Below are 13504 nucleotides of genomic sequence, written 5' to 3' on the forward strand. Positions count from 1 at the left end.
GAATGGGATAAACTCTCCCATAAAATGAAGCAGATAGCATAGTGAATTAAAAATCAGAATCCTTCAATATCTTGGTTATAAGAAACATATCTGAAACAAAGAGATTAGTTGATTGGTTCTTGTCTTTGATATCAAAGAAGACCAAAATAACATCTCTATGTCAGAAAGGAATTATTGTGTTTCCATCTGTGACTGAACAGACCGATACAAGCTCAGAATACTTTACTACAGGTTGGCCACAAATAGTCCATTTGAACACCTGGGGTGCTTACTCTAAGCTTACATATCTCACATTTCCTTTGAGTTCCTTCCATTCTGCCCTGCACATAGAGCACAACACCCTCTCTGATGAGGGTACGCCATGCAGGGGGGTCCTGTGCCAGTGTCTCTCATGCTGACAATCGATTCTAAAGTTCTTCAATGAGATCTTCAGGGTGTCCTTCTATCATTTCTTCCAATTACCCTGAGAGTCCTTGTCTGTTATGTATTCTCCATTTTAAAAAAAGTCTTTTAGGCAAGCACATTTGACATTCAAATAACAACATCAGTCCATTGTAATTTGCTCTCTGTAGAAATGTTGAAATGCTTGGCAGCTTAGCTTGAAAAAGTACCTCAGTGACTGTTATCTTATCTGGTCAAATGGTCTTCAGAATTTTCCTAAGACAATTTAAATGGAAGTTTTTCGGTTCCTATCATGGCTCTGAAAGACTGTCCAGGTTTCACAGTCATACAACAATGTGGTCAAAAGAATGATTCCGTTTGGAGCTTCAGTTTGGTAGTCAGTCTAATACATCTTCTCTCCCACACCTTCTTTTGGAACCTCCCAAACACTGAGCCATCTCTGGCAATGCATGTGTCAAACTAATTATCAATCTGTGCCACCCTGGAAAGGACACTGCCAAGGTTAGTGACCTTGTCCACAGTATTCAAAACTTTTCCAATTGCTGTAATTGATGGTCTCATGTATGGATGGTGTGGTGCTGCCTGATGGAGCACCTGGGTTTTCTTGGTGTTAAATGTTAAGCCTAAGTTAGCACAAGCAGCAGAGAATCCATCCAAACTCTGTTGCATCTCAGGTTCAGAGGCTGCATTGAGTGCACAACCATCTGCAAACAGAAGATCAAGTGCCAACACTCCCTCATCTTTGGTCTTGTATTGTAGACTTTTTAAGTTGAACAATTTATGGTCAGTGTAGTAGGTGACTTTGAGGTCTTCTTCATCTTCAGTGAAGACATTTGATAATATGGCTGAAAACATCATGGTTAAAAAGAATGGGAGCAAGGATCCCACCTTGTTTCAGTCCATTAGGGTAGGGAAGGATGTGAGGGGAAAACATTTGGAACTGAAAATTTTACAAAAATGAATGTTGAAAATTATCCTCATATGAACTTGAAAAAATAAGACTATTAAGTGAAAAAAAGAAAAAATGATTGTTGAAAACTATCTCTATATGTAATTGGGAAAAAAAACTTTTATGATGAAAAAGAACATAATATGCACCCCAAAAAAAGAAGAAAGCTATCTTCATAGCTAACATTCAGGAACACCAGTTCCCTATATGTAGGGAATCTTGTAACCTTAATCTTCTGACCCAATTAGATTCTGAGGACAGACTCCTGCTCTCCTTAATGGAAACACCCAACTTATTTTAAAATCAATAAATCCTTTTCCTCCCTACCATATACTATCTCCTGTGAAATAGATTTCTCTATGAATTTGTATAGTGAAGTAAACAAGAGGAAAGAAGGAGCGAGTGGTATGTTAGGAAAGAGAAGTTGGCAATCTTGAGCCAGGTTCTTTAAAGTTCACCCCAAGTAATGACAGTAGTTCATATTGTAGTATAGTCTGAAAATAATGTCCAGGCTGATTTCTGTTCATCAGTTGGCTGCCACCTCATATTGAGAAGGGAGTGTGTTCTTTTTTCCTTGTGCTGCACAAAAGTTGTATCGGAGTAACCTCTCCACAAACTTCCCTATCTTCTAACACCTATTTCCCCCTTCTCTCCCCCATTTCCCCTTATCCCATCCCTTTCTTCTCATTTTTCTCTAGGGTAAGATAGATGTCTATACACTATTAAGCGAGTATGTTATTTCCTCTCTGAGCCATTTCTGATGAGAATGAAGGCTCACTCATTCCTCCTTGCCTTCCCCCATCCACCCATCGATAAAGGTTTTTCTTCAATCTTAAGTGAAATTTCTTAGCTTCTTCATCTCCTTTCCCTTCTTCCCAGTACTTTCCTTTATCACCCATTGCATTTTATTCTATATTATACCATTATATTCTGCTCCTTCCTATGTCCTGTCTATACATGCTCCTTCTAACAGCTCTTATGAGAAAGTTTATATGAGTTATCAGTATCTTCTTCCCATGCAGGAATACAAACAGTTCAATATCATTAACTTCCTCATAGTCCTTGTCATCCACCCCCTCTATGGTTCACCAGAGTCCTGTACTTAGTGATCAAATGTTCTGTTCAGCTCCATTTGTTTCAATAAGAAAGTTTAAAAGTCCCTTGTTTTTTGAAAGTCCATCTTTTCCCCTGCAAGAGGATGGTAAGTTTTGTTCGGTAGTTGATTGATTCTTGGTTGTAAACTAAGGTCTTTAGCCTCCTGGAATATCATATTCCAATCCCAATGAGCCCTTAATGTCGATGCTGCCATATCCTGTGTAATATTGACTATGGAGCCTCAGTAGTTGAATTGTTTGTTTCTGGCAGATTTTAGAATTTTCTCCTTGATTTGGGAGTTTGGCAACTTGGCTATAATATTCCTTGGAATGTTTTCTTTTGGGATCTCTTTTGGGAGGTGACTGGTGAATTCCCTCAATTTCTAGTTTACCCTCTGCTTCTAGGATCCCAGGGCAATTTTGCTGCATTATTTCTTGAAAAAGGAAGTCTAGGCTCTTTTCCTGGTTATGGCTTTCAGGTAGCCCAACAATTTTAAAATTGTTTCTCCTGGATCTGTTTTCAAGGTTGGTTGTTTTCTTCCAATGAGATATTTCACATTTTCTTCCAATTTCCAGCTTTGTTGGAAGAGTTTTATATCTTCCTGATTTCTTGCAAAGTCATCACTTTCCTTTAGTTCCATTCTGCATTTGAAGGAGTTATTTTCTTCAGGGAACTTTTTTATCTCCATTTCCAGCTAGCCAATTCTGATTGTTAAGACATTCTTCTCCTCATTTGTCTTTTGTTTTGCTTTTTTTCCCTTAGGCCTAAACTGGTCTTTAACATATTTTCTTCAGCATTTTTTTGTATTTCCTTCACTAAGCTGTTGATTAGGTTTTCATGATTTTTCTGCATCGGTGCTCTCATTTCTCCTCCCAGTTTTTCCTCCACCTCCCTTAATTGCTTTTCAAAGTCTTTTTTGAGCTCATCCATAGTCTGATCACATTTTTCTATTTCTCTTGGAGGTTTGGGCTATGGAAGCTTGGTTTTGTCATGATCTGAGTATGTGTATTGACCTGTCATGGGACTAAAGTAATTCTCTATGGTCAGATTCTTATTTTTCTGTTGTTTACAAATTTCCTCAGTCCAAGACTTATTACAGCACTTCCAAGGCTTTGGGGTTTTTGTGGGGGGACCCCACTGGGACCTTTATTCCTCCAAGGTCTTATGTTCTCTTGCCTGTGCTTTGATACGTAGATGACCACAGCACTTCCCTCTGTCCTGCAGCTGTAGGAAGGCGTCCTGCTTGGCTTTCTTTGTATGGAAAGCAAACTGGATCTGAGTTTGGGCAAACAGCAGAGTCCTACCGTGAGGGAGTGCAGAGAAATTTATGCAGTCTCCCCTGACTCCCTTACTGTGGGTGGGCTTTGCTCTGGAAATGCAGGCTGCTTTCTCCAGCTTCTCTCTGCAGATTCTGTGGCCAGTGATCCCTCACTCCACATGCATTCTAATGTAGCATCATTCTGTTCCCAACCCTTCAAGCTGTTCTGGGGTTATGCTGAGACCAGGGCTTTTTCCAACTCCTGGTTCTGATGACACACATTTCCTGCAGAACTTCTAAGTTATGGTGAACTGGAAAAATGTATCATTCAGTTTTTCTATGGGTTCTGCCCCTCTAAATTTTGGCTAGAGTCACAATTTCATGGCTTTTGGAGTTTTGGGGGCAAAGAGCTCCTGGGAAATGTTGCCTTCATGCTGCCATCTTGGCTCCACACCACTCCCCCTGCCCCAGGAGTGTGTTCTTAAAAGAGGTAGTAGTAATGAGTTTTAGTAAAATATTTTGTGAATTGTCTTCAGGGGCTTAATTATGACCAGAATACTATTTTTGGATCTCTCTTCAGTTGGCTGAAAAGTATGGCCCTGTGTACACTATACATATAGGACTACAGAAAGTCATTATGTTGTATGGATATGAAACGATAAAAGAAGCTCTGATTGACCAGGGAGATGAGTTTGGACACAGAAAACCACTAGCAATACTTAATGAGCCCTTCAAAGGACGAGGTAAGTATCATCTGTCAAATTTTATCTAGAGGTAGCTTCTTCCTCTTCCTCTTCCTCTTCTTCTTTTTCCTCTTCCTCTTCTTCCACCTCTTCTTCTTTTTCTTTATTATTCTTTTTCCTCTTCTTCCATACCCCAAAACATACCACATACCCCTCGGCCTAAATGTTGGGGTTCTCGAACCTCAGGGCATCGGCATGGAGGTGGAGGTGGGCTCCAAGGAGAGACCGCCAGGAGGCCCTGACCCCCTCATTGGAAAGGGTCTGGATCCGATTCTCAGGTGCTCCCCTGGAAGAGTGGGACAATATTGAGGTCCCCACCACTACATTTTTTTTTTTTTGGTCCAGTGGCTGTGGTCTCTTTTCACACTGCTGTTCTCTCTCTAGTAACAGGTAGAATTGAACACATACTCAAGAACAGCCATGTTGATAGTTACTCTGAGGCTATCTGTGTTTTATCAAAGATATTCTCAGCTTTCTCTTTGTATCCCTTCCCTTCCTTGAAGAGTGTTACAACCAGTTTTATTAATCTCTTGCCACTATTAGATTCATTGGACTGGAAATATAAGGTGGTTTTCCCCTGGAAAGGAAATGAGGAGTTGGTAACAAAAGTTCCATTTACACCAAAAAAGAAAACACAAAACAAGAAAAAACAGTTTAGGTCAAATGGCAAAGAGCAGTCCACAAGGTCAATGTGGAAAAGAAGGACTTGAAAAGCAAAACTGACCAGATAGAAAAGGAGCTAAAAAAAGTTCTCTGGAAAAAATAATTCCTTCAAATGTAAAATGAAGGTAAGAGAAGCTGATGACTTTGTGAGAAATCAAGAAACAATAAAACAAAACCAAAAGAATAACATACTAGAAGAAAATGTGAAATATCTCATTAGAAAAATCAACTGACCTGGAAAACAGATCTGAAAGACATAATTTTAAAATTGTTGGGTTACCTGAAAGTCATGACCAGGAAAAGGAGAATTCATGAAATTCGTCAGGAAAATTGCCTTGATATATTGGAGGCAGAGAGTTAAATAGAAATTGAGGGAATCTACCAATCTCTTTCTGAAAGAGATCCCAAAATAAAAACTCCCAGGAATATTATAGTCAAATTCCAGAATGCCCAGGCCAAGGAGAAAATATTCATTCAGAAAGAAACAATTCAAATATCATGAAAAACAATCAGGATTACACAGAATTTAGTAGCTTCTACATTAAAGACTTGTAGGGCTTGGAATATGATATGCCAGAAGGCACAAGAACTTGGATTACAATCAAGAATCATTCCCCAGCAAAACTGAACATGCTTGGGGTGGCTAGGTGGCACTGGCCCTGGAGTCAGGAGTATCTGAGTTCAAATCCAGCCTCAGACACTTAATACCCTAGCTGTGTGGCCTTTGGCAAGCCACTTAACACCATTTGCCTTGGAAGAACCTAAAGTAAATAAAATGCACATACTCTTTCAGGGGAAAAGATGGATATGAAATTGGGGACTTTGAAACTTTCCTGTTGAAACAACTAGAGCTGAATAGAAAATCTGACCTTCAAGTACAGGTCTCAGGTGAAACATAGGGAGGGCGGATGCAAAGGGCAAATCATGATATTGAACTGTCATATTTGTTATCTTTAACGAACTTACAATCTTATAGAAGAATTCTAAGTACATAAATAAGAATGATAAAAGATATCATGTGGGTTTTTTTGCACAGAAGAGGTCCAAACTAAGTGTTATGGAAATTTCAGTTTAGGGAAATCACTTTCATTGAACCACCAAATATCAAAGAAGAAAGGAAATGAAGGGATCATTTTGGTAGAGACACTTCATTTTACAGAGAAGGAGGCTGAGGTTTGGGGAGAGATTTGTTGAGGGTTACACGTTTAGTAATGGGACGTACCTGGACTTCATCTCCGGCAGAAGTAGAAGGTGATATACAGAGTCCACAAGAGTTAGAGGTGAACTTAGTTTGTCTCCTTTGTGCCATTTCTGAATTTTGTAACAAATCTCTACAACAGAGCCAGACACAATACTATCAAGAGGATCTGTCTTGGAGTTACTCTCATGAATTAAATTTCTAGCTCCAATCTTTCTCTTGAGTTCTGATGATGATATTTGTCCCTCAATCTCAAAGAAGACCAAGTCATCAGGGAGGTGATGTCATGACAAGCAAGTGAGTTGAATTTGAGTGAGGGTTTACTGTGCTAAGTCACCAGCCTCACTTTTTTCCTCCTGAGTCATTTGGGTCCAATGGCCAGATTTGAATCAGAACAACTAGAGATGTTGAGGCAGTCAGGGTTAAGTGACTTGCCCCGGGTGGTCACACAGCTAGTAAGGGTCTGAGGTCAAAACTGAATTCAAGTCCTCCTGATTCCAAGACCAGGCCTGTATCCACTGCACCACCCAGCTGCCATGACTTTCATTCAGAGAATTAAAGGAAACCAGACACTTTTCTCACTTAGAAAGGAGTCATCTTTGATACACATATTTTTAAATGTTAGTGCACCCTAGGGGTGAAGGACGATTATCATTGTCTGATTTCCAGCTTGGATCCACCTATTTGGAATGGCTTAGTTCATAGAACACTGACCCAGGGGTCAGGAATACCGGTGTTGAAATCTGGTCTAAGACATTTAATGATTGCCTAGCTATGTGACCTTGGGCAAGTCACTTAACGCCATTGCCATAAATAAATAAAATCTTTAAAAAAGGTTTTTAAAAAAAGAAATGAGAGAAAAAAACTTCAAAGAGACATGAACAGGTTTGTTTGGATTGATAAGAATCAGAGGCATGATTTATATTTTATTATATTTTATTTATATTTATTAAGGACTTTTTAAAATGAACAAATAGGTAATCTTCAGTAAGATTTAAGTATCTGAAGTCACATTTGAATTCAGATCCTCCTGACTCCAGGGCAGGTGATCAAGCCACTGTATTACCTAGCTGTCCCTGTAAATAGGTAATTAGTAGAACAATAGAGGCAACTGGTGGTGTGGTAGTCAGAGTACTGGCTGGTCCTGGATTTGGAAGATCTGAATTCAAATCTGCCCCAGACACATAATAAGCTGTGTGAGCATGGGCACATCACTTAAACCTCTGTTTTCCTCAGTTTCCTTAATTGTAAAATTGGGGATAATAACATCTACCTCCCGGTATTGTAGTGAGGATTAAATGGAATAATAATTGTAAAAATACTTGGTATAAAAAAGAAAGAAAGAAAAAAGTACTTAGTATAGGGCTTGATATATAATAGGTATAGCATATAAATGCTAATTCCCTTCTTCCATAAATAAAAGTGAAATAAGCACAACTGGGGAATAATTTATATAATTGCAACATTGTATAAACCAATAACTTGGAGAGATACAAGCAATGGTCGATACATTGAGCATCCCAGTGGGCTAAAAATGAAATATGCTATCCAATACAAGGAAGTGACGGCTCTCTGTTGCAGAATGAGACTTACATATATTTGTAAATAGCTTTTGAGGAGATTTGCTTTACTTAACTATGCATAACTGTTACAGGAAGTTTACTTTCCCCTTTCTTTATTCTTTTTTTCAATCCAATGAGGTAGGGCTGTGCACTGTCTCATTTCATTCTTACAGCACTTCTGGAAAATGGTTGGGAACCATTTATAGAAAAGGACACTGAGGCTCTGTGAGGTGATTCACCTATGGTAACAGAACTCATAAGTATCAGAACAAAGCTTCAAACACTGCTCTCTGTTGTAACTCCAAGTCCACTGTTCTTTCCATTACTCCATCTCGTCTCAAAGGTTGTTCTAAATCACCACCCCTGAGTGAGCATGAGGGCTCCTCTGGCAGAAATCCTTTCTACCAGTCCTATCTTGATATGCTGCTATTTATTCCCTGGCTGCTTCCTATGGTTTGGAAGATGTGGGAATCTAGATAGTTGGTCCTGCTGTTCCTCCAGGTCAGTCTGGAGAAAAATATTTTATAGAATCTTTGGATCTTTTGATGCTATCTTTTGAGAGTGAGGTGAAATTTAAAAATAAATGAACAAAACAAAACTTACAACTACCCTCTCTTCTGCCAGTTACTGCTGTTCTCTCTCCTTAAACATCCCTTGGGGAAGCGAGACATGTAATAATTCAAAGGAAAAAGAGGAAAGAAGAAAAGAAATCTTTCAGAAGCTGATTTAAAAGGCCAATGAGGTGAGAATGTTTAAGTTAAAAGGAATGAATATTATGGTTTTGTCTTTTGTTTTTCAGGTGGGAAAGTGAAGAAAATGGAGTGGGAGCTGCTGTCTGGGATGACCTGGGAAAAGGGAAGATCTAATGCAAAATGTGAAGTTTTTACTGTAAAAAGAGCACATAGGATTCTGGGTTGGTTTTGCCTCTTGTTGCTTCCTGGGAATAGCTTTGAGTGGGCTCCAGCAAACTGTTCTTTTTCCTTCCAATCCTAGCTCTGTTTTCTTTGAAAACAGTCAAGAGTGATTTAGAGAGGGGCGGAGCCAAGATGGCTACAAGAAAGGCAACTGTCTTAGGCGCTCTCTCATAAAACTCATAAGTTAAGGACTCTAACTAAATTTTCGAGAGACAGAACCCACAGAAGGACCCAGGGAGGCAGTTCTCCTACTCAAGGTAACCTGGAAAAGAGCAGAAAAGCTCTCCTCCCCGGGGTTGGAGGGGCGGCTCGCCAGAGAGAAAGAACTTAAGTCTCCCGGAGGCAGCCCCAGGGAGCTGGGAGCCTGGCTCACAGCAGCGGAGGAGTCCCCTGAGCTACGCCCCAGAGAGCACCGAGCACAAAGTGGGGGAAGAGCGGGGAACCTCTGCCAGAGCGAGCTCATGGAGCCCAGCCCTCAGGGCACACAGCAAGCAAAGTGGTCTTTTGGCAGCCCAGATCCTGAAACAGAAGCAGGTGGAGCTGCTAAGCTGGAGACCCCAGGGCATGAGCCCATTGAGCTGGGGGAGGGGAGTTAAGAGAGAGACTGCAGAGCTCTGTCCTCTGCCCCTGGAACAGGACTCTGGGGCTCTGACCACATTCAGATCCTGATCGCAGTCTAGGCCCCCCCATAGAACAGCAGACCCCCCCCCACCTCAGCCCCATGGCAGAGGGGGGCGCATATGTTCATTCATAGACCAGGAGGGAGGACAGAGCCTCACACACTGAGACCCTTGTGGGAGTGTCCCAAAAGCTCAGGAAGTACCCCAAAATGAGGCTCAGGCTGGGAAAATGAGCAAGCAGAGAAACAAGAGGGACACCATTGAGAAATATTTTTCAAATGAGCCCAAGAAGGATCAAAATACAAAGTCTGAAGATGAGGAAGGAAAAGCTCCTGCATCTAAAGACTCCAAGAAAAACAGAAATTGGGCTCAGACTATGACAGAGCTCAAAAAAAGACTTTGATAATCAAATGAGGGAGTTAGAAGAAAAACTGGGAAGAGAAATGAGAGAGATGCAAGAACAACATGAAAATCAAGTGAGCAGCCTAGTCAAGGAAATCCAAAAAAATGCTGAAGAAAATAGCAGGCTAAGAACCAGCTTAGGTCAAATGGAAAAAACAGTTCAAAAAGTTATGGAGGAGAAGAATGCATTGAAAAGCAAAATTGGCCACCTGTAAAAAGAGATAAGAAAACTCTCTGAGGAGAACAAATCCTTCAGACAAAGAATAGAATTCAGGGAATCTGATGAATTTACCAGAAATCAGGAATCAATACTTCAAAACCCAAAAAATGAAAAATTAGAAGAAAATGCAAAATATCTCATTGAAAAAACCACTGTTATGGAAAACAGACTTAGGAAAGATAATGTTTTTATTGTTTTGTTTTGTTATTTTTTGCAATGCAAATGGGGTTAAGTGGCTTGCCCAATGCCACACAGCAAGGTACTTATTAAGTATCTGAGACCCGATTTGAACCCAGGTACTCCTGACTCCAGGGCTGGTGCTTTATCCAGTAGGCCACCTAGCGGCCCCAGGAAAGATAATTTAAGAATGATTGGAATACCTGAAAGTCATGATCAGGAAAAGAGCCTTGACATCATTTTCAAAGAATTACTACAGGAAAATTGCCCTGATATTCTAGAAGCAGAGGGCAAAACAGAAATGGAGAGAATCCACTGATCCCTCCCCACCCAGAAAGAGATCACCAAAAAACAACCCCTAGGATTATGATACCCAAGTTCCAGAACTCCCAAGTCAAAGAGGAAATACTACAAGCAGCCAGAAGGACACAGTTCAAATACCGTGAAGCTGCAGTCAGGATCACACAGGACTTAGCAGAAACCACATTGGAAGCTCGTAGGGCTTGGAATATAATATACCAGAAGGCAAAAGAGCTTAGAATGCAGGCAAGAATGAACTACCTAGCAAGGCTGAATGTCCTCTTCCAGGGAAAAAGATGGACTTTCAATGAACCTGGGGAATTTCAAATGTTCCTGTTGGAATGGCCAGACCTGAACGAAGGTTTGATCTTCAGATACAGTACTCAGGTGAAGCATAGAGAGTGGAGCAGAAGGGGAAAATATAAGGGATTTAATGATGATGAACTGCATGTATTCCTGCATAGAAAAATGACACTGATAATACTTATATGAACCTTCTCAGTTAATAGAGCAGATAGAGGGAGCTTTTATAGTTTAAGCACAGGCGAAAGCTGAATTTGAAGACAAAATATGCTATAAAAATGGAGTCAATAGGAAAAAAGGGAAATGTAATGGGAGAAAGACAAAGGAGAGGGGGAATAGGCCAAGATATTTCATATAATAAGATTTTTCTTTATTACAATGAGCTATTGCAATGATATGGAAGGGGGAAGGCAAGGGGGAATGAGGGAATCTTTGCTCTCATCAGAGGTGGCTAGGAGAGGAAACAGCATATGTACTCAGTGGCATATAGGCATCTGGATTAAGAAGGAGGTGGGGGACAGGGGGAAGGTGTGGGGATGTGAATGAAGGAGAGGATGGACCATGGTGGGAGAGTGGTCAGATATAACACATTTACTTTTTTACTTCTTGCAAGGGGCTGGGATTGGATGGCCTGTCCAGGACCATAGGGCCAGGTGGATGCTGGGCCTAAGGGATGGTATGGGGAATTAGGGCCTCTTGGCCCCGGGACCAGGGATCTTTCTGCTGCTCCACTCAGCTACCCTACAGAAGAATCAGAGTGAAAGGAGAGAGAAAATATAGTACATGATAGTGGAGAAATATGAAAGAAGGGAGTTACGATCAGCAATGGCAATGGTCCAAAAATATGGAAGTAACTTTTATGATGGACTTACCATAAAGGATGTGATCCACCCATGACAGAGTTGTTGGTGTTGGAGCAAAGACTGAAGGACATTTTTTATTATTATTATTTGGGGGAGATGCAGGGCAAATGGGGCTGGGTGGCCTGCCTGGGGCCACATAGCAGGGTGGTCTTTGGGTGTCTAAGGCCGGATTTGGACCCGGGTGCTCCTGGCTCAAGGGCGAGTGCTCTGTCTGCCACCCAGTCACCCCTAATATTATTACTATTTCATTTTATTTTGGGTCTTTTTTCCTTTTTTTTTTTTTTTTTTTGTTTTTTCAGGGCATTTGGGTTCGGGTGGCTTGCATGTCACACGGCTGGGTGAGTGTTGTGTCTATGTGGCTGGATGTCGGCTTGGGTGCCCCTGGCTCCAGGGCTGGTGCTCCATCCATTGTGCCACCTGGCCATACCTAGAATTATTACTATTATTTTTTTTAATTTTAATTTTTTTTCTCTCCCCTCTACTTTATCGCTCAGGCAAGTCTATATTTATGGGGGGAGGGCATATTTTATTTACTCTTAAACAAGAATATTTTATTAATGTAAAAAAACATTATTTGTACAAAATGAGAATAAATACTTAAAAAAACTATATGGTAAAAAAAAAAAAGAGTGACTTAGAGGAATTTCATTCATTTCCCCCTCCCCAGACCTGAAACTTTAGGATAGACTGCAATTTGTTTCTGTTCAATAAGGTTGTTGAAATCTATCCCATTAAGCTTTAATCACAGGACCTGCATATGGTTCCTTGGAACTTTGCTCTCTAAATTAACTTCTACCTGAGTTCCTGACCATTTTGGATTCAAGGATCAAGCATCTTTGAAAATCTACTAAAGAAACTTCTAGGTTCTTCTATGGCAAGTATTAGTCAAATTGGCAGGGGAAACATGACAGAATATTATTTCTGCAAAAATTATTTGAGACTGACACCTTCTGCATCACTGCAGCCTAAAATGCAAAAGTACAAAAGAATTTCTGATTTTCCTGGTGTCCTTCAAGTCTCAGCTAAAATCTCACCTTCTAAGAAGCCTTTCCAGGCCATCTTTCTCAGATAACCTCCAATTTATTTTGCAGATACTGAGTTTGTATGTAGTTCTTTGTAGATTACTTCCTCTGTTATTGTTCAGTTATTTTAAATTTATATATAATTTTATTTTTATTAATAACATTTGTTTCTGTATCTTTTTAACATCCAGATTTTTTCTCCTCCCCCTATGCAGTGTACTATCCCTTAAAACAAAAATAAAGAAACAGTTCAGCAAAATCTCTTAGCAAATCAACAGTGTCTGACAATATAAGTAATATTCCACCCAATAATTCTTTACCTATACTGAGAAAAAGAGAAATATGTTTTCAATAATTTTATATCATACTTCTGATATAAATTTTATTACATGAATAATGTATATATAATGTAATGTGTTATGCAATATATAATAGGAAATAATAGATTTAACATTATTTCATAATTAATTGTATATCCCATTTTGTTTTCTGCTTTTTCATGTACATTATTGTTGTTACATAAGAGTCCTCATACTTGTCTAAAGTCTTCATATCCAATGCTATTTTAGTATAACAATAATGATGATCCGGTCTCAGACACTTAATAATTACCTAGCTGTGTGGCCTTAGGCAAGCCACTTAACCCCATTGCCTTGCAAAAACCTAAAATAATAATAATAATAATAATAATAATAATAATAATAATGACGATGATGATAATAACTAATATTTAAGGTTTGCAAAATGCTTTACATGTATTGTCTCATTTGCTTATCCATTTCACATTTCATGCACATTTGTCCCACTTCTAGT

The sequence above is a fragment of the Macrotis lagotis genome, chromosome 4, assembly GCF_037893015.1.
Source record: "Macrotis lagotis isolate mMagLag1 chromosome 4, bilby.v1.9.chrom.fasta, whole genome shotgun sequence".
NCBI classification, from domain to species: domain Eukaryota; kingdom Metazoa; phylum Chordata; class Mammalia; order Peramelemorphia; family Peramelidae; genus Macrotis; species Macrotis lagotis.